The sequence below is a fragment of the Cupressus sempervirens genome, chromosome 10 (genome assembly GCF_028749045.1).
Source record: "Cupressus sempervirens isolate cs-2001-9-10 chromosome 10, ASM2874904v1, whole genome shotgun sequence".
Taxonomy (NCBI): Eukaryota; Viridiplantae; Streptophyta; class Pinopsida; order Cupressales; family Cupressaceae; genus Cupressus; species Cupressus sempervirens.
The window spans coordinates 600,993,846-601,015,914 of record NC_143127.1 but is presented as its reverse complement, the minus strand read 5'-3'; positions in this window follow the sequence as shown (position 1 = coordinate 601,015,914).

Below are 22,069 nucleotides of genomic sequence, written 5' to 3'. Positions count from 1 at the left end.
TTTTTTTTTTGAAAATAAATACCATATATAACTAATGCACAATAATGGAAGCAATAGTAATGTTCATCTAAAATATAACATAAATAACAGATTACATTCTGAAAGACCCCTTAACGTAGAATTAAATACATGAATCCATCTAGAATCAACATCCACATGAAACAATAATGGTAAGTCCAATGTTTATACATTACATTTCAAATGCTCATTCATCCACTGTACATGTCACAGGGTATGACAAGCTCAAAAAATATACATACATAGAATATGGTACATCATCCTATTCTAATCCATGATACAACAAAGTAGAGATAATCACATGATACACATGATACATCATCATAGAAAACATATACATCCATCATAAAGATCAAACATAATAAACTAAGTGCACAGTTCCTCCCAACTGTCAATAACATCATTAGACCATCGTGGATCCTAGCCATTCCTCCATGTGTAACATTCCAAATCACCGAAGAGATCATCGATATTACTTAGTAGGAATGTCACTCCTAATCAATATTACATCATATGTAGAAGTAATCTAACATGCAAATAAAAGCATAAGATAACATCATCTAACATATGCTAATCATCAATGAAAAAGGATACATATCCACCATCATGAAAGGACACATTAGCCACGATGTCTCAATGAATCTCAAAATGATAAGAGTGGAAAATACACTACCACCCGACAGCGTGGTACCTAAGTGGTCCACTCCCACTATGCTAAGGAGATAATCTCAAGTCCCAAAGAAGCTATCAAAACCACATAGCACAAATCTCCATAAGTCAAGGAATCCTAAAAGTATACTAACTCAAGGTTCCAAATACAAAATCTGACATCTAATCCCAGAGGCACACAATAACATTTAGGAACCTACTATGCAAGCGAGAAAGTGTCATCACAATTATCATGTACAAGTTACCCTGGCAGTTAGCTAAACTCCATGGGTCCATACTGATTTCATGCGGCCACTAGTATCCTCTCATAATGACGAGGCATGCTACGGAATGCAAGGTTGCAACCATGCATCTCACTACTCCCATCCTAGCCTGTACAAGCACTCAAGGCATGGGCGAGAACAAAACACTTATCTTTTTAGGTTCATTCAGTTAGTATTAGGTGTGAATGTTATCACTTATTAATCCAACTTACTATGAGTTACCCTGGCAGCCTCTTAGGGCCCCGGCCCCCATTGCAAGCCACTTCCCGTCACTACATGCAGATATCCTACCCTAATGCTCATGGACTCATAAACCTCAAAATCACAAAAGATAATCCATAAAGTCATCAAATATGCATAAAAGCATCAAATCTCCATGAGCAAACATCCATAGAAAATCATGAACACCACAGCTCCCTATTGGCAACTGAAGTATCACTGATAATCAAATATCCAATGGTTCTCAATAACCAAAATATATCTCAATCATACTGATCGAAGACTCCAAAAATGGTTGAGTAAAACATGTCACAACATGGCATCATCAAAAATAAATCCACATTTCAGTCCCATCATGGCGACTAGAAAATAAACCAAGGACAATTGATCGATGGCCAAATTAATGGTTAAGTCAAGTGTCTCACACATAAGAATCTCAACTATAACAATCAATAATTACAACCAATACATAGAGCATTCCATCACATAACCATGGTTGGGTTTATAAAGATCAAGATTAAAACATCATCATGTCACCACAATCACATAACCCCCAAGCCTCTGGTAAATGTCCTATACTGGTCAACAGTAGTCAACCCAAAACCCAAAACAATAGCATAAAGAATACACAATGCAAACACATGTTTTGGTTTTACAACTTAAATTTAAATGTAGAGATCTTGGTTTAAGTTTCCAAGTCTGAAGAATGAATGGAGGAACACATATATTATTTTTGGATATAAGTTTTCCTTAACAGAACTAAAAGTATCCATTTTCCAATTTATAATATTCATTTGATACATTCCCCACCAAACTATCAATTCCTTATTTAATAATTAAATTATTAAATAATTGAAAGTTATTAAAGAGTCACCTTATGAAAATAAACCTTCAATATAAATCATTCATCAAATAATAATAACTTAAATTTATAAATAACATATTACATATATACATATATATATATATATTTAAATATATATATATATATATACACATACATATGTAAATATATTAATATGTTTTCATAAAATCGATTTAACAATTTCGATTGACATCATATTATATAGCAATGAGAAATTGATTGTATATAAACATTTTAACATAAACATTTTTTTTCTTTTCCTTGCATCACATTAGCATTAATAACCCCAAAACACTTGCTGCAGTACGCAGTACCTGCGGTCACAAGCACTGCGCTGACAGCGGGTACGTAGTACCCCTGTTGCCACAAAACTCCAACGACAAGTCTCTACCTTCCGTCGGCGCAGGGTACGAATCGTGCCCATGACATATAATATATATACTTGTTTCATGCGATATGAATCGCGATGCGATTAAATTTTCCACTGCATTTTTATCAATCACTCAATTCGGTGCATAATATACATAGGTGTATATATATATATATATACATATATATATACATACATATATATATATATATATATGTATGTATGTATGTATATGTATGTATATATATATATATGTATATATATATATATATGTATGTATATATATATATGTATGTATATATATATATATGTATGTATATATATGTATGTATATATATATATATAAATTCAAATTTTTATAATTGATTCATAATAAATGTATACATATGAATATATATATATATATATATATGCAGATCTGAACACATAACCATGTTTGTCTTTTTTTTTTCACAAAGATTATATCTACAATTAAGAATAAAATATTTGCATTATAGAATGCATATAAGATTCTCCAATAAAATTAATCTACCCACATTGAGAATGAATATAAATATGAAACTTCTCAAAAGACATATGGAAGACACGAAGAAGACAGGGAATGCATGATGCGAAAATAGCATAAAAAAAATCACAAGAATCTACTCGGATTCTAATGCTAAATTGCTCTTCCTTAGAAAATTTGCAGAGCAAGCTTCTCCCTTCTTTAGAATTCTTGAGTCCTCCAATGCTCCAATTGCTCTCCCAATTCTATGTCTAAGCTTCTATGAATGCTTGAATATAAAGAGCTTTCAGGAAACATCTAGAATGCTTCTAGAAACAGCTGGAAGGTGTCACCAACTAAGCATGGGTCTTTTCCAACCTTCAAGATGAGTCATAGGGTTGTAGACACCATGTGCTTAATTGATGCACTAACCCCCGTGTTGTTGACACATGAGAAATAGAGAAATGCGTTAATTCCCATGCAAGCTTATAACTCCAATTCACTTTTTATATAATTTCTATTTAAATATTTATAACTTCCATTTTAACTTTATAACTTTTATTTTAATTTTTATAACTTTTATTATTATTATTTATTTGTTACTTTATTATTATTAATTTTAATTTCTAATTCTCTTTTATTTAATTCTTTTTCCTCAATTAATTCTCATTTAATTAATTACAATCAAAATATCAAATAACATGATATTTCATATTAATTTTCTCAAATAATTAATTTATTAATTAAATCTATTTATTAAGACTTAATTAATAGAAAATTCACCATAGACTTCCAAGATAAAATATGAAAACCCATCATAGAGAAAATCACTCAAAATCAGTCTAAAGGGTTAAGAATCACGAATTATGTCATTCGACACATTCGGTAGGTAAAATATCTAGTTACTTGTCCTACCTTACTAGGACAATTGGCTTAAAGGTTTGGGATTTGGACTTGAGAATTTATCTCCCTTCTCTTATCATTGAGATAGTATAATAGGGTACACTCATCCTGGCAATTTAGGGAAGTCAATACCCGGTACCTGCAACCTGCAAAAAAACCATGCATGTACATAAAATATATATAATGCTAAGCTAAATAGACAATGGCAGGAAGTGGTGCATTGTGTAGATCTTGACTAAGCAGGTGACTACAACTCCCTTCCTTAACCACATCAAAAATGCCATACAATAAGAAAACACGCATACCATACACATGCAAGTATGGGGTAAGTATCCATAATAAAGCACATAAGATAATAAGCCATCCATCTAATCATCAATAATAACTGAAAATAGTATAATGATCATCATGTATGCATGAAATATAAAATCTAAATGATCTCATCATATAACCACTAAATCCATAACATAATGTCTAATAGTGTCAAAACAATACCACTAATCCATCAACATAAAACTAGTCTATCACAATCTAATAATAACAATAATGTCCAGAAAAAATGTGAACGAGGGTAGGCACTGCAGCCAAATCATCTAACAAGGTGGCATTTCTAGATTGAAGTGTTTAAATACTTCTATCAAGGTCACTACTAACAAGGTGATTAAAATCCTTTAATAGGGTCACACTAAACAATGTGTTTTATAACCTTTAATAAGGTTGGCTCCTAACAACACTCACTTTAGAAGAGTGAAAAACAATAACTAGTTTCAATTGGAGGTTTCTCCCAAGTTGGGTTTCCTCGTTAAATCCTGGTGTCACATGTGTACATGTTATTTTATTTCTATTATTGCAATTAAGTTAAACATATTAAGAAGTAAATATTTCAGTGTTTTCCAAGTGACAAAAATTCTTAGTGTTAACTAAGTGATTTTAGTGCTAACCAAGTTGCAACAATATTTCACTTTTCATAGTGTGTTGGTTTTGTTTTGTATTGACATCTAAGAGATTTGGGATTTTTTTGTGGTACTAACTCACCCCTCTCCTCTCAGTTACTTCTCTTATATTTTCAACAATTGGTATTAGAACTTTTGGTGCTTGTAGAGAAGGTTTCAAGGGCCTAAGCTAAATATCAAGATGTATTATAGAAGAGAGATCCCTAAGCTGAACAAAGATAACTTCAAGGCATGGTAGGAACTCATGAGACTGCATTTGGCAACCATTGGAGATTCAGGCCTAAAGTACCTAGGCACCAAGTATGTGTCACCTACTAGAACTATGACTGTAAAAGAGATTATAGAGAAGACAAATCATAACATTATGATGATTGATATTGCTTCAACTGTCAGCTATGCTGAATTTGATGAAGTCAAAGACTGTGGTACTACTTATGAGATGTAGATCAAACTGAAAGCTATCCATGGAGGTGATGATAATGTCAGGAGAGCAAAAGTAGAAAGTCTTAGAGGTCAATTTGATCAAATCAAGATGAGAGAAGATGAACATATTTTAAAATATAGTGAAAGAATCAAATCTAGTATGTGTGCAATCAGAGCTTCAAGAGGAAAGATATAAGATGAGATAATGGTAAGCAAGGTTCTTAGAACACTTCTTCCAATCTATGTAATTAGAGTATCTGCCATTCAAGAAATGAGATGTGATCCTAAGAATGATATAACATTAGATGCATTAGTGGGAAGGTTCATTGCATTTGAGTTAGATAATTTTGATAATTATGTTCCTAACTCTAGTAACCTTGAGTTTGCATTCCAAGCCAATATATCACTCAAGAAGAAAGCTGCAAAGTCTAGAAGTAAGAAGTCTGAAAGTGAAGAGGAAGATGGTTTTGATGAAGATCTTGAAGCCATTGAATCATTACTTGCAAGAACATTTCCCAAGGGCAAAGGGAAGTACAAAGGAAAAATTCCTTTGATATGCTTTTCTTGTGAAGAAGTTGGTCACATTGCTGCAACATGTCCAAACAGACAAGGAAAAGAAGAAAAGAAACATGAAAAATGAAAAGGTAAGAAGGATTTCAAAAGCTACAATGATTACAAGGACAAAGATAAAAAATATTGTTACATTGTTAAATGTTCTAATAGTAGTGAAGAAGCTGAAATGGTATTCATTGCTATTAAAGATGAATCAGATGATCAAAATTATAAGATGACCCTTATCTCACATATTAGTCAGAATGATACATGGATTATTGATAGTGGTTGTTATTAGTATATGACTAGTAACTAATCTAAATTTGAGAACTTGGTACACTATGATGGTGAAAGTGTTAAATTTGGCAATGATGAACCATGTTATGTAAAAGGAAAAGGTTGTATTGCATTAACCAATGATCTCAAATGTGATAATGCTTATTGGGTTGAAGGACTAAAGCATAATCTACTTAGTTTGGCTCAATTGAATAACATTGGGTTCAAGGTAGAATTCATGAATGGAAAGCCCAATTTTTTGGATGGGAAAGGAAATTTGGTTGGGACTAGCAAGAAAACTAAAGGTAATATTCTACCTAGATCTAAATGAAAAGTTTATGTTTCATTGCTCAAGTAGAAGAAAGCTGGTTATGGCATAAAAGGTTATTTCATTTGAATTTTGATAACTTGGTCAAATAAGAAAAAAAAGAAGGATTAGAGACATTCCAAGCATGAAGAAACTTGACATGGGCATGTGAAAGAATTGTCAAATTGGTAAGATGGGAAAGACAAGTTTTAAGAGCAAGAACTATCACTCTGAAGAAGTACTGTATCTAGTTCATATAGACCTTTGTGGACTTATTGATGATTAATATAGAATGATGGAAGCTATGTATTTAAAGGATAAATTAGAATCTTTTCAAAAGTTCAAGTGGTATTTAGCTAGATTAGAGAAAGAAATAGGAAATAAACCAAAATGTTTAAGATCAGACAAAGGAGGAGAATTCATTTCTAACAAATTCAATGAATTTTGCAATGAAATAGGAATTAAAAGGTAGGTATTTGCACTTGGTAGACCTCATCAGAATGATATTACTAAAAAAAGGAATAGATCAATCATGGATTGTGAAAGGACCTTGATGATAGAGAAGAACATTGCTATCAAATATTGAAAGAAAGAAATGAACACTATAGTTCATACCTTGAATAAAGTTCAATTGATGAAGGATTCAAATCAAACACCTTTTGAATTATGTGATGAAGGTATATTCTTAGGATATTCCAATAATATTAAAGCATAATTTTTTTTGAATCTATCTATTCTCAAAGTTATAGAAAGTGCACATGTGAAGATTGATGAGTTTGCAGAAAAGAGTGAAGAACAAAGCAACAAGGAACCTAAAGTCTACAAAAACTTTGTTTACTATGAGCCTAATACTGTACCTAAAGTTCAAGCAAGTGGAAATCAATAATATTAATCTCCTAAGTCCCCAAAATCCCCAGTTCAACCCGAGTTACAACTAGTACAACTTGAGTCATCAAAAGGAACTAAGTTTTACCTAGTGGGAAATGAGTCATAGTTTGATGGAACCGAATCACAGTCACTGAGACTCGAGAATGATTCAAAAGATCATGGTGAACCGAGTGAATTCAGAAAGAAGGAGCCCAATTTTCTTGGCTATGTTAGAAGGCATCATGCACTCAAGAAAATCATTGGAAACTAGTCAGTTGGTATAATGACAAGGAAAAAATTAAAAGGTACATGTTTTTTTACTAAATTTGAACCTAGATCTATCAAAGATGCATTAGAAAATGAAAGGTGGATAACAGCAATGAATGAAGAGATTGATCAAATAGAAAGGAATAAAACTTGGAATCTTGTTCCTAGACCCAAGGAAAAGAATATAATTGGCACCAAATGGGTATTTGGAAATAAGTTGAATGAGAATGGAGAAGTGTAATGCCCCGTATGGAGATCCTTGGAACAAAGATTCAACAAAAGCCAAGATTTTTTTTAAAACAAGTATGGATACACATGACATACAACATAAGAGGATCTAAAAGATCACAACAGAAGACTAAATGATATCCAAACACCAACAAATCTCCAAACACCACTACTAAACTAGCATGACCAAACTAAAGGATGAAAATTAAAGACGATATTAGAACACAAAATCTCCAATCTATCAAAGCAAGGAAACACTAGCATTCTTAAAGGGTACTCAAAAGTCCAAATTGTGTTCTTTGAAAAATAATAGAGATGGCCCTTGTTTATTATGTCAGAGAATTAACAATTGATAGTCTTGCATTAGGAAGTACCTCTTCACATGATAAAGTACACTAAACCACATTAGGAAACACCATCTCACGTGAGGAAGTGCTAGGTTTAGTAGCCAAAATGCACTGCATTGGTGCTGAGGTTCATGCGAGGAAGTACAATAAGCCCTATGAGGGAATGCAAAGAACCATGTGAAATTTCCACTCTCTTGTGTGATGAAGTAAAATCTTGCAAGAGGAATGATAATAGTGAACTAGGAAAAAAAGGAATAGAAAGCAAGAAAGATATTTCCGCCACGCCAAGGAATACCAAATCCACTAACCGAGACATAGACACTTGAACATAACAAAACTAATGTACAGTTTCTCCCAACCATAAGAGCATCATGAGACCTTGAAGGTCCTAGCCATCCCCCATGCATAACATCCCAAATTGCCAACTAGGTAGTCAAAGTTATCTTATAAGGTTATCACTATTAAAATGTAATAAAATCATAAGAACATGAAACCTAACATGCTAATCCAATAAGCAATGAATACTCTAACTAAGTAGATCACATCATCTAATCATATGCTAAACATCATAATAAGGGAATGTGACAAATAAAATATTATTATATAAACGTGATATCCAAGAATTACAATGAAAGAATTTAGTCACAAGAAACCATACTCCAAAACTCAAAGTATTAAGTGAAAACATCAAGAAATGGTCACACTAGAATAATAGACTATCTTTGTACACTAGTCCCTAGTATTGGTGAAGGTAGGTATGCCTCTAAACCATGTGGAACCCATAGGTCCACTCCCGCTATGTTGATGGAGATAATGATCCAACCGCAAACATGCGTAAAACAAACATACATGGCTAACACTCATGCCAGATAGTAAGATGACTAAAACCAAGATCATGAGATAATACAAATACAACATGTCCTGGTTATACTCTCAATGGGTTACTATGTAGGGACCCACCTAGAGGGGAAATAGCTTGGCATCAAGTAGCCCAAGCTATCATGGTGCAAAATCAACTTCCCAAAAGAAGGGTCATGCACTGTGTCCTCAAACTTAATCGGGTGCTTAGACATTTAATTATCTTAAGTTTATTATCACCCAATATTTTATTTAGTTATCACTTGTTTAAGCCTTCTATCTATCAACCTAGGCATGGTCACCAAATATGTGATAGAAGCCCATCCATGAAGCTACTCTACCCTACCCATACTCATCCAATGATGAGTACTCGTAGGCATGCATATTTCCAACATAATCCCAAAGATATAACTCAACTGCATTACCATAAGGAGTTTGGGCCTCATAAGTCACCCAATAAATTCACATACATGCGCTTGTGAGTGGGTGCACTACCATCACAAATACCAAAACACAAGGGCTAGATGAGAACGCAAGCAATAAAACACTCAACATAATAATGGCTTGGGAGGATAGATGTGTCATGCATCACAATGCAACATAAAAGTGAAACAATGATCTAACTAGCATCCCAAAAAATGATCCAGGTCCATGACCAACATCATGCCAAGAAAACTTGAGAAAACTAGGCAACACACAAAATGAGGTAAAAACCCAAAACTCAAAAACTTTGAAATTAAAACCCATTTGGTCTTTGGGCAAAAAAGCCACAAAAATATAATAAAATTTAGGTTTGGACATCATATGAAAAATATGACCAACATAACAGTTTGAAACCCCAAACCCTCATCCCAAAAATAGGGAAAATGTTCATACTTGAACAACTGGGTAGGACCAAGAAACAAGAATAGAGGGGAACACTAGTTCTCAGCCTCCCAACAAATAGTTACCAAAAACATAACTAGAAATGGAGTTAAAACATGAAAATGGGAGAGCCCTACCTAATAGCAAAAGGGATAGAAACATAAATTAGCACAGTAAAATAAGTAATCTACATAAGTTGGTGAAAGTCAGTGAAACAAGGTCTCCCTGAACTAGTTTGAACAAGATTGATCTTGAGAAGATCCCACTCCCATAGCTCTCACAAAAAATAGAAATGTAATCCTCCAAAAGAGGACTTTGGAAAAAGCTCTCAATTTCTCAATTTCCAAATGTGACAAGTGAGAAATTAATTTCCTCTTTCAATTCTTATTCACTTTTTGAGTGAATAATCAATTAGGGTAAATAACCAATTAAAATAGTTAGACTCTGAATCAACTCAAATAAAAATAGGCTATTCCAAGTAATTTGAATTCATTTATGGAAAAGATGCTAGAAATTAAAATCAATAAAAATAAATCCTAAAAACCCAAAATTACAAAAATTTCCTTATGAACTTTTACGACAATGCGAACCTCTAAATGCACAAACACGTTCACAGGTCAAGTCACATAATGCAAATGAGTCCAAATTTATCAAATCATTGGAATGCTTAATTAAATAATACAATAAGATATGTTGACCATATAGGGATGACATTGGTAAATATGAACAACTATATCACTAACTCCACATGCCACTGCCAAGGATATAACTCCCACACACTAAAACACATGATCATCTACAATTGCATATAATAACATAGCTGAAGCAATAAATGTATTAAATCACCTAATTTAACCATTTATTATATTATATTGAAACAATCCATTTACATTACTCATGTTCACATAAAGAAAAATGAAGTAAATGACCATAGCATTAAATCAATCACATAAATAAGAGATATTTCCAAATACTGAATAATCAGATATCATCACAAAACCTACTATCATCTTAAAATGGAACCATCATGTAAATATGATAAATTAAAAAACATATTAGTCTGACATCTATGATACTAAAATCAAAGTATAACATCTGACCCTTAGGTCATCTCAACTATAAACATAACAAGAGTAACAAGTATCTCATGGATCAAAATATAACAAGGTACATAATGCAAACATGAGAGGCACTACACCCTCCCCCACTAGGCATAGGATTACTCTTGGAAGCCAACAAAAAGATAGGGGTACAATCCACTCAATCATGTAGCATCTTCCCAAGTAGCAGAGTCCCATCCCTTAGGTCCCACTAGATCCTTACCTGCTCTATGTCCCGACCTCTTAAAGACAGTCTTCAATGTTGAAAGATACAAATGGTCTCCAAAGAAAGCTTCTCATCCTCCACTTGTAAAGCATCCCAATCAAGAATATGGGTCACATTAGGAATACACTATCTCAAAATAGAAACATGGAAAACGTCATGGATGCATGATAGGCTAGGTGAAAATGCTAGTCGATAAGCAATAGGACCAATCCTCTTGATCTGATTAGGATCTAGGACTATTACAGAGGAATGCTAATTTATTACATAGAGTTAATTTAAAACTTTTAACGAATCAAATTAACGTAAATGAAATAAGAGAACAACAAGATTAAGCTGATAAAAGAGACAACGAGAGAAAGAAGATGCAAACAATTTGATCTCGGAGTTCATCCGTATGGACTACGTCTCCGGGTCCAGCTCCAATAGGGGGACCGATCCGATTTGCTCCAAAATCAATTACAAGTGTAAAAGATCTTCCCTTCAAGCACAATTGCAGCATTACTCTCCAATGTGCAGGAATAAGCATTAGGGATATTTTACTTTTTAGTAATTTTCATCCCCTGGATCAAGCCTCCCCACTGAAGAGCTTTCGGACCTCCGAAAGTTTGGATTACTCAAAAAGAAGGTGAGGGTATAGTTCCCTCACTTTACCAATCTCCATCCATCTTGCCTTGCTTGGATGCATCCCCTTCAATCCCACTCGGAGGTATTCAACTAGTCCTCTTCGTGAAGTTCTGACATTCCTGTCAAGGATGACATCTTGTGGCAATTCTGACATGTACTCTGGTGAAAGGTCATCAACTGATGGAACCTGAACACTAATGTCTTCATCCAAGATCATTGGAGGCTCATACAACTTCAAATTCTCAACATTGACAATGGAGTAAATTTGCATGTATGGAGGAAGATTAAGGTGAAAAGCATTAGTACCGATCTTTTCCAAGATCTCAAAAGGACCATACCTGATAGCTTTGAGCTTCCTTCCTTCACCTTGCATTCTTTCCTTGCTGATATGTAACCAAACTCTGTCACCAACTTGGAATTGGTGATCAATGCAATGCTTATCATGGCGAGCCTTGTATTTTGCTTGGCTCTGCTCTAATTGTGCTTCTACTTCCTGATGGATTGCTTGGACCTTCTGGATGAACTTTAAAGCCTTTTCTGCATCATGGCATCCATCTACAACATCGTCCTTCCCAAAAGCAAAATCCATTGGTGTCTTAGGCAAGTAACTGAAGCAAGTCTCAAAAGGAGACCTCTTTGTAGAAGAGTGTGCCACATGGTTGTAAGCATGCTGTACATAATGAAGACTTTCATCCCACAACTTAGGATGCTTACTATAGTAACCTCTAAGTAGATGCACAATTGTCCTGTTCACTACCTCTGTCTGTCCGTCGGTCTGCGGATGGAAGGCTGTACTCTTCTTCAGCTTGGTGTCCATGAGTCCCCATAAAGATGACCAAAATTCCCCTAAGAATCGAGAATCTCGATCTGATACAATAGAAGTGGGTAACCCAAAATGAACCCATACATTTTGAAAGTACATATGAGCAGTAACTTGCTTTTTACAAGGCATTAAAATACACATTTTGCTGAACCGATCAACTACTACATACAAATAATCATGACCCTTCCTAGACATAGGTAAACCTCCCACAAAGTCCATAGACACACTTTCCCATGGACGAGATGGTACAGGTAATGGTGTGTACAAACCCAATTTCCTATTACTTGGTTTGTTGGTTGCACACATTACACATCCTTTTATATACTTAGTGATAGTTTCCTGCATACGAGGCCAGTAACAATACTTTTGTAATTGAGCTAGTGTCTTACTTACCCCGAAATGTCCTGCAATCAAAGAGGTGTGTGCTTCACGGATTACATGTGCTTGTTCATTTCTAAGAATACATAATTTTCCCAAGTGGTACAACAAATTATCCTGCACATAGTAATCTTTCTCTTCTACATGTTTACCCTGGATTAAAGTTGCATAGATATCCTTAAAGTTCTCATCATTAGCATATTGTTCTTGAAAACTTTCATGAACCATAGAACTATTTTGAAGGATTATCAAAGCATTCTGAATAGGAGGTCTAGATAGCATATCTGCTACTTTGTTATGGGAACCCTTCTTATACTTAATTACCAAATGAAACTATTGTAGAAAACCCATCCACCTAAAGTGCCTACTTTGTTGCAGCTTAGATTATGAGTGCAAATATTGTAGTGGTTGGTGATCAGTGTGGATTACAGTTTCCTTTCCCATTAAGTAATGTTTCCACTTTTTAACACTCTGAACTAAAGCATAAAGTTCTTTATCATACGTAGGATAGTTACTTACTGCTCCTGAAAAAGTTTCAGAGTGGTAGCAGACTGGTTTACCTCCTTGCATGAGTACAACTCCCATGGCAAACCCACTCGCATCTGTCTCGATCTCAAACGGTTGATGTAAATCAGGTAGAGCTAAAACTGGTGCAGTACTCAACTTTTCCTTTAAAGTATCGAAAGCCTTCTGTTGCAGACCTCCCCACTAAAAAGTTTCCTTGGTACTGGTTAATGCATGCAACGGTGATGCAATGAAAGAGAAGTTTGCAATGAACTTCCTCCAGTACTGAACTGCACCTAAGAAACTCCTGACTTCTATAACTGTACTTGTCTTAGGCCATTTTACTATACATTCGACCTTCGCAGGGTCTACTTTCAACTGACCATTCCCTACGACATAGCCTAAGTACACTAAAGATGTCTTTGCAAACTCACATTTTGACATCTTTACATATAGTTTTTCTTTTCTCAGTATATCAAATACTTTCTTTACATGAATTACATGATCATCCCAAGACTTACTAAATACAAGAATATCATCTAAATAGACTATGACAAAATCATCTATAAAGGGACGAAAGACATCATTCATGACTCTCATAAATGTAGCTGGTGCATTACAAAGCCCAAATGGCATGACCAACCACTCAAAAAGTCCCTGTTTTGTCTTAAAAGCAGTTTTCCAAAGATCACTTTCTGTAATTCTTATTTGATGATATCCACTGTGTAAGTCTAGCTTAGTGAAATAAATTGCATGTTTCAACTAATCAAGTAAATCATCAATTCTAGGAAGAGGGTACCTGTTCTTTACCGTTATCTTGTTCAGAGCCCTGTAGTCAATACACATTCTCCAAGTCCCATCTTTCTTTGGAGCCAACACAATAGGAGAACCACAAGGAGAAGTACTAGGACGGATAACTCCTTTCTCAATGAGCTCCTGAACTTGCTTTTTGATTTCTTCATTCTGCAAGACTGATAAACGGTACATGCTGATATTAGGAAGTGGTGCATCTTGCTGCAACTGAATCTCATGTTGTATCTCTCTCTTAGGAGGCAATCCTTTCAGTTCCTGAAACAAGTCATCATAAGCGGAAACAACTTTGACTATTTCAGCCTTATGTTTTGGATCACATCCCTTAAATGCCTCAGATGTTTTATCTTCTTTGGCTTTTACAAGCATCAACACAAAATTCTTACTAGAGTTGACTAACCTTTTGACTAATGCCAGATTAGTCTTAACCTTATGTGCCCGTACAATGTATTCAATCTTGTCTTTAAACAAATGATATTTATTTTCCCCCCTATAAAAGATAGCTTGACGATCAAACAAATAGGGACTCCCAAGTACAAGACCACAAATATCTAAAGGGACTACATCAGCTTCTATCTCATCCACAAAGTTTGTAGTGATAGCAAATCTTAATTTGCATTGTTTAGTTACTTGTAACTGTGCATCATCGCAAACCCATCTGAGAGGGTATGGTTTTGGATGAGGTGTTGTAGTCAAGTTAAGCTTTTTAACAACTTCCTCAGATATCAAATTAACTTGGGAACCCGTATCGAATAATGTATCGACCTTATTATGCTTGATAACAACTCGAATGTGAAATAATTCATTCCTTTGCTTATCATTCGTAGGAGAAGATTCTTTACTTGTACTTGCACTTATGCTAGAAGAACTTGGAGCTGATGAAAGAGATATACCTTTTCCTTTACCTTGAATCTCGGTAGCAACAATCTTTGTCTCATCTCCGGAGTCAGATCCAAGATCTTGTTGAATTACAGCAGCAGTTTTCTATTTACCTTTGTTTCCACCATATCGCTTTGGCCTCTTTTCAGGATGTAACTTCCAACACTTAGAATCATCATGCCCTTCTTTCTTGCAATGTGAGCATGTGGATTTCTCACCCTCTTTCTTTACTGTTGCTGTCTTTTTACCCTTTCCTTTTCCTTTGGACTTTTCCTCAGACTTAGATGGATTTTTATCAGACTTATCATTGAAAGTACCCTTACCCCTTGATTCTAAATGTGTTGCCTGGACACATACTTCATCCAAATTACAAGGATTCAGGACGAGAATAGAATGCCTTAGGTAAGAATGAAGACCACCTATGTACTTGAGTAAGCTGTCCTGGGTATACAATGGGAAATTTAATGAAATAGCCTTTTTGCAAAATTCATGGGTGTAATCATGGACAGACTGACCTTTCCCTTGCCTAAAATGTTGCCAGTTCATCATTAATTGCTGCATATGGCCTAGGGGGTAGAATTGTTTTTTTAAAGTAGTAACAAATTCTGACCAAGACAAACTAAACTTACCATGTTGTGGAGTTTCATCCCGAGACCTACTCTCCCACCAAGTTAGGGCTACACCCCCTAAACGAAGAGTGGCTAACTGAATTCTATCAACATCATCTACAAGATTTTGAACTCTACAGTAGACTTCTACTTGCTGAATCCAGTCATCTAGTTTCTCGGCATTTAACTCCCCACAATATTTTGGTAAGTCAAACTTTATATCCAACTTAATTCGAGGCTTATGTCCTCCTTTGAAAATATTAGAAGACTCAGAATGGGTAGAAGAAGGAGAAGAGGGGGAAGAAGGAGAAGAGGGAGAAGAAGGAGAAGAAGGAGGTGTCTTTGGTGGATAACGATCAGCACCTTTCTTTTTCCCTTTGTCCTTTCGAGCTGCACGTCTTTGCATCTTCTCTTCTCTTTCTCGTACCAAAACTTCTACCATTGTCTGCAAATTCTGAAGAGTCTTCTGAATACTCTTATCTTGAGAAGCTTGTCCACCTTCGTCTGCCATTTGTGGTGATGGTTTAGTCCTTCATTTTCCAATCTCAGGATTGTATTCCTCAAGCTTTCCTTCGCCTTTCTCAATCCTGGATCTTGTTAACATTCAAATCTGCAATACTAGTTCAACAAAAGCTCTGATACCAAATTTGATCTGATTAGGATCTAGGACTATTACAGAGGAATGCTAATTTATTACATAGAGTTAATTTAAAACTTTTAACGAATCAAATTAACGTAAATGAAATAAGAGAACAACAAGATTAAGCTAATAAAAGAGACAATGAGAGAAAGAAGATGCAAACAATTTGATCTCGAAGTTCATCCGTATGGACTACGTCTCCGGATCCAGCTCCAATAGGGGGACCGATCCAATTTGCTCCAAAATCAATTACAAGTGTACAAGATCTTCCCTTCAAGCACAATTGCAGCATTACTCTCCAATGTGCAGGAATAATCATCAAGTCTCCAAAATCATAATCTTCTTCTCATCACCTGGATGCCTTTCCAAAGCCTACTACCCCCATTTTATACATCAAATTTAGCCAAAAATGGGCTAAAACAATTAACCAACATAATCTCCCATTTTGATTACATATTTCGAATTTGCCCCTTTTACCATTATTTTGTTATGATCTCACACCAAAATTAAGGGTTTGTTTTCAACAAATACCCTTATTTAAGTAAGATTGGGCGGATTTGTTATGGATAGATGACAACTCTTCCCTTAATATTTTATATACCATAAATAGCCCATTGGTTGGCCTTAACTTTAGGAGGCCTATGGTTAGGAGTTCAACTCCCATTATCTCATTCCTTTAATTCGAATTAAATAGCTATTTTAATTTGAATTTGAATGTTTTCCCTCTCTTTATGATTTTGTGATGTCATGGTGACATCATCAAAATCCATACTTTTGCTTGAATTTGAAACCATCATAACTTTTATATCCGATCTCCGTTCTTGATGAAACGAACGCCATTGGAAAGCTTTTGAGGAGCTCTTTCATTTGGAATCCATTGTCAAATACTTTTGAGATGATTTTTTTTTTCACCCTTTTATGACCTTTGGTCCCAGTTGACCATTTTGACCAGTCATAATTTTTGCACTTGAACTCCAATTTTGATCGTTTGAGTTATGTTGGAGTAAAAATTGTGAACACTTGTAATGATGTTGATTCTTGGAGCATTAGGGATATTTTACTTTTCAGTAATTTTCATCCCCTGGATCACCTCTCAAGGGTCTCAAATGATCTGACAAAATGTGGCATCAACTTAGAGCCTTTCCCATAATAGATGGGGCTCTTCCTTAGAAACACTCTCAAAAAAACCTATCACTAATGGAAAAGTGATAATAAAACCTATGGGACTCTGTATACTTCTTCTACCTATCTTGATCAGTAACAAAATACTCTCTAATGTGAACAACCTATTGCTCCATATCCTGAAACACCTCTAGACCTAAAAGTAAGCGGTCCTCTAAATGATCCCAACTAAAAGGGGTATGATATAGTCTACTACACAAGGCCTACAAATGTGACATTCCAAGAGAACTATGATACCTGTTGTTATAAGAAAACTCAAAAAGGTATAAATAATCCTCCCACTTCACCTACCTATCCATAACATACATGTGAAGCATATCTTCCAAAACCTAGTTCACTCTCTCAGCTTGACCATCAGTCTTTAGGTGATAAGCCAAACTAAAATTGAGTTATGCACATAAAGCATGCTAGAGAGACTTCCACAATGTTGAAGTAGATATTGGATCTCTATCTGAAATAATTTTATGAGTGATCCCATGCAAATGAATAATATCCTCCAAGAAAACATGCGCTATAGAAGAAGCTATGTATGATGTCCTTATGGGTAAAAAATGTGCTACCTTGGACAACTTGTCCACTGTCACCATAATACAATCATGTCGTTGTAATGACATAGGCACCCTATGCTGAAATCAATAGATATTGTATCCCATTTCTACTCCAGAATGGTATGTGACTGCAAAAGATTTTCTAGATGCTGATGTTCTGCTTTCACTCTATGGCACTCAAGACATCTAGCAACAAAATCAACAATATCGTGCATCATCCTTGCTCAAAAGTATAACACTTTAAGGTTGACATGCATATTCTTGACGCTTGGATGTGTGGAATATGGTACATGATGTACTTCTAACAAAACTAAGGTACAAAGATCACCTGAAATTGGTACATAAATACACCCCAAGTGTCATAGTAGTCCATTAAACTCAAGAAAATAACATGAAAAACTCCCCTCAAAGGTACATCTAGACTCAATCTCCACACTCACCTCCTAATACCATGTGTCACTAGGCAAAGCCTCCAAGATACAACCTCAAATCTAATCCCAATGCCAAAACTAATATCTCATGTTGCCTCCTACTCAAGGCATCTGTGATGACATTTTATTTCCCTTTAATGTAGTGAAAATCAAAGTCATATTCACATAGGAACTCCATCCAGTGACACTATCATGCATTCAGGTTTGGGTAGGTAAATATATACTGCAAGCTCCTATGATCGCTATGCAACTCAAACCTATGCCCCAAAAGGAAATGCCTCCAATTAACAAGTGCATGCATCACAACTACAAGTTCCAAATCATCAGTGGGGTAGTTAAGCTCATGGTGCTTGAGTTTTCTAGACTCATATATAGACACTCCATCATTTTGTATCAACGCCACACCTACACCTTCCAATTAAGCATCTATACAAACCATAAAATTGCCTACAGGATTAGGCACTAAAAGGACTGGTGCACTAGTCAAACACTACTTAAAAGCATTGAATTTCACCTCACACTGGTTTGAACAAACATACTTCTTCCCTTTTCATTAAAGAGAAGTGATGGGATGGGCCACAGGTGAAAAATCCTTCATGAAGCGATGGTAATATCATGCCAATCCCATGAAACTATGAACTTTGGAAACATTAGTAGGTACTGACTAATCCATGATAGCTCAATTTTCTCTAGATCAACCACAATACCCTCACCTATGATGATATGCCCCAAATACTTTACCTCATACTGAAAGAATCCACATTTACCCAAGTTGCCATACAATTGATGGCCTCTCAAGCACTACAATACTTGGCATAAATGGACCTCATGCTCCTCAATAGTCTTAGAATATATCTATATGTAATCCAATAATACAATGACACACTAATCAAGGTATGTGAAAAATAATCCATTCATCAAACTCATGAACACTGATGGAACATTAGTTAACCCAAAGGGTACAATTGTGAACTCATAATGCCCATATCATGTATGAAAAGTTGTCTGATGAATGTTAGCCTCTTGGATACAAATTTGATGGTATCCCAACTTAAGATCAATCTTCAAGAACACTCATACTCCTTCATCTAATCAAAAATCAAACAAGTCATCTATCCTCAACAAAGGGTACCAGTTCTTCACCGTCACCTTATTCAACTGTCAGTAGTCAATGCATAAATACAATGACCCATCTTTCTTCTTCACAAAGATGAATGGTGCACCTCATAGGGATAAACTAGGATGAATATGGCCCTTGGTAAATAATTCCTCCAACTACAATCTGAGCTGACTCAACTCTTGAGTAGTCATGCGGTAAGGAGCTTGTGAAATTAGCTTTTCTCCTGGTATGAGATCAATCCAAAAATCAATGTCACACTATAGTGGTATACCAGATATCTCATCAGGAAATATGTCTTCATACTCATGGAGTAGTGGGTGATCATCAAGTATCACTATATGACTCTTTCCCTTATCAAGATCACTGACAAAAATAACAAACAATTGACATCCCTTTTGCACACTCCACTTTAGTTGATTAGCTAAGATCATCCAAAGTGAGATTGGTATCTACACCCCTAAAAGTTCCACCTACCCACTCATGTCATCAACATACTATACCAAATAACAAAAAAAATCTATATTCATCTGATGGGTGGCTGATCAATGCATGCCCAACACAATGTCATATGATCCTAAAGGTAGGATGTGGAGATCCACTATTATGGTGAAGGTGCCCAAGTTCAAACTAAAATCACTAACCAAGGAGTCTACAACCACTTTGGAACCTATGGCTAACTCAACTTGCCATCTATTGACTTGACATGATACTACTAGCCCACATCGCTAAACAAGAGATGGTGAAATGAAAGAATCTATAGTACCTAAGTCAAATAATACTAAAGATGAAATACCATGTAAAAAACTTGTATCCTCAACTATGGTATCTTGATTCTCACCTTGATAGTTATCAATTGCTGCAAAGACTCGATGATTCCTACCAACATCTTCCATAGTAGGCTTCGATCTAGCTGCACCTCTACTAGGTCCTATAGATGGTTTGGTAGGAAATTTCCATGCCTTATGACACAGCTAGCCATAAAAGAAACTTTCTCTAGGAATGTGAGAACTGTTCTCATGACCACCCTGCGCAGTACTAGAATAAGGTGCACTACCCTTGCTAGACTTTTTTTGGCCACTCTATGAAGGGTGATTATGTTGAGGCTTCTGACCATGGCTTTGGTCATCTCCTTTCTTCCCTAAGGCACTAGAATTCTATCCACCATTGGCCCATTGATGATGGCCCTGTCACTTTTGGTTTCCTTGGCCCCCTTGTAAGGGTGTCGACTGGGTTTGGCCATTACTTGAGGAATGAGTAAACTGGGCATCTTGTCCTGAATTCTATGCACTATGGTTCTAAGAACCTAATTTTCCACTAGACCCTCTAGCCAAATTACTCTCTATATTATGTACCTTCTCTACAACAAGAATAAGAGTCCTAGGTTGATGCATACAAACCTCTCCAATAAGGGCATCGTTAAAGCCTTAGATAAAATGCTAAGTAAGGAGCACCTCATCATGATCATATAATGAGTACTACCTAAGCTCAAAGAATTTGATCTCATAATTGTCCACTAACATGTTCCCTTATTTGATCTCATGGAAATCATCAACATAAGCTCTCTAAACTAAGGAGATAGGAATCTCTCTTAGAACCTCTCCTCAAAGATCTCCTAGGTGAGATCTGCAATGCTAATCTAAAGCATCTACCCATCTATATTCCACCTAATGGATGTGTGGTCCCTCATTTGCATAACTAGAAAATGAGCCTTCAAATTTGTTGTATATGATACATGGTAAAACAATGTTCCATGTCCAATAACCAAGTCTCCTCCTTGAGGCCACCTCCCTTGCCATCATAGAATGGTGTTTAGAGTGTTGAAGGGTTTCATAATGTCCAAATGGATGGAATCCTCATCATCATGGTTCCTACCACCTTGATGGTACCTTTGTCCACCTGATGGTGTACAAGAACATTCACATTTATGATTCTCCTCTCTATGCTTAGACATGTGGGAATCTCCATGATGAGATCCCTCTTCTTGACCATGGTCGCTTTGGTTCTCCTCTATACAAGGCCCCAATCAAGAAAGAATCTCTTGTTGCACTGAAATCAATGCCCCAATGCCATCCTGATTATTGTTATCCTATTCTCCCCCACCATCTTAACACTCTTCATTAACAACTCATTAGTTACCACCCCGACCACTAGGTCTATGTATATGAGGCATCACTATAGAAGCAACAAGATAAGGTCAGAATCACATGTCAAAACATAAGAGACATAAGCATGAACTACTACAAGAAATCAAAGTAACAACCATTATATAATAACATACACACCAAAAAAAATTTAACATAGTGGAAGCATAACACAGAGATCCCAATGTTGCAACATGGGCTCTGATACCAAATGCAATGCACTACATGGAGATCCTTGGAAAAAGGACTCAATAAAAGACAAGATATATTTTTTAAAACAAGTATGGATGCACATGACATACAATATATGAGGATCTAAAAG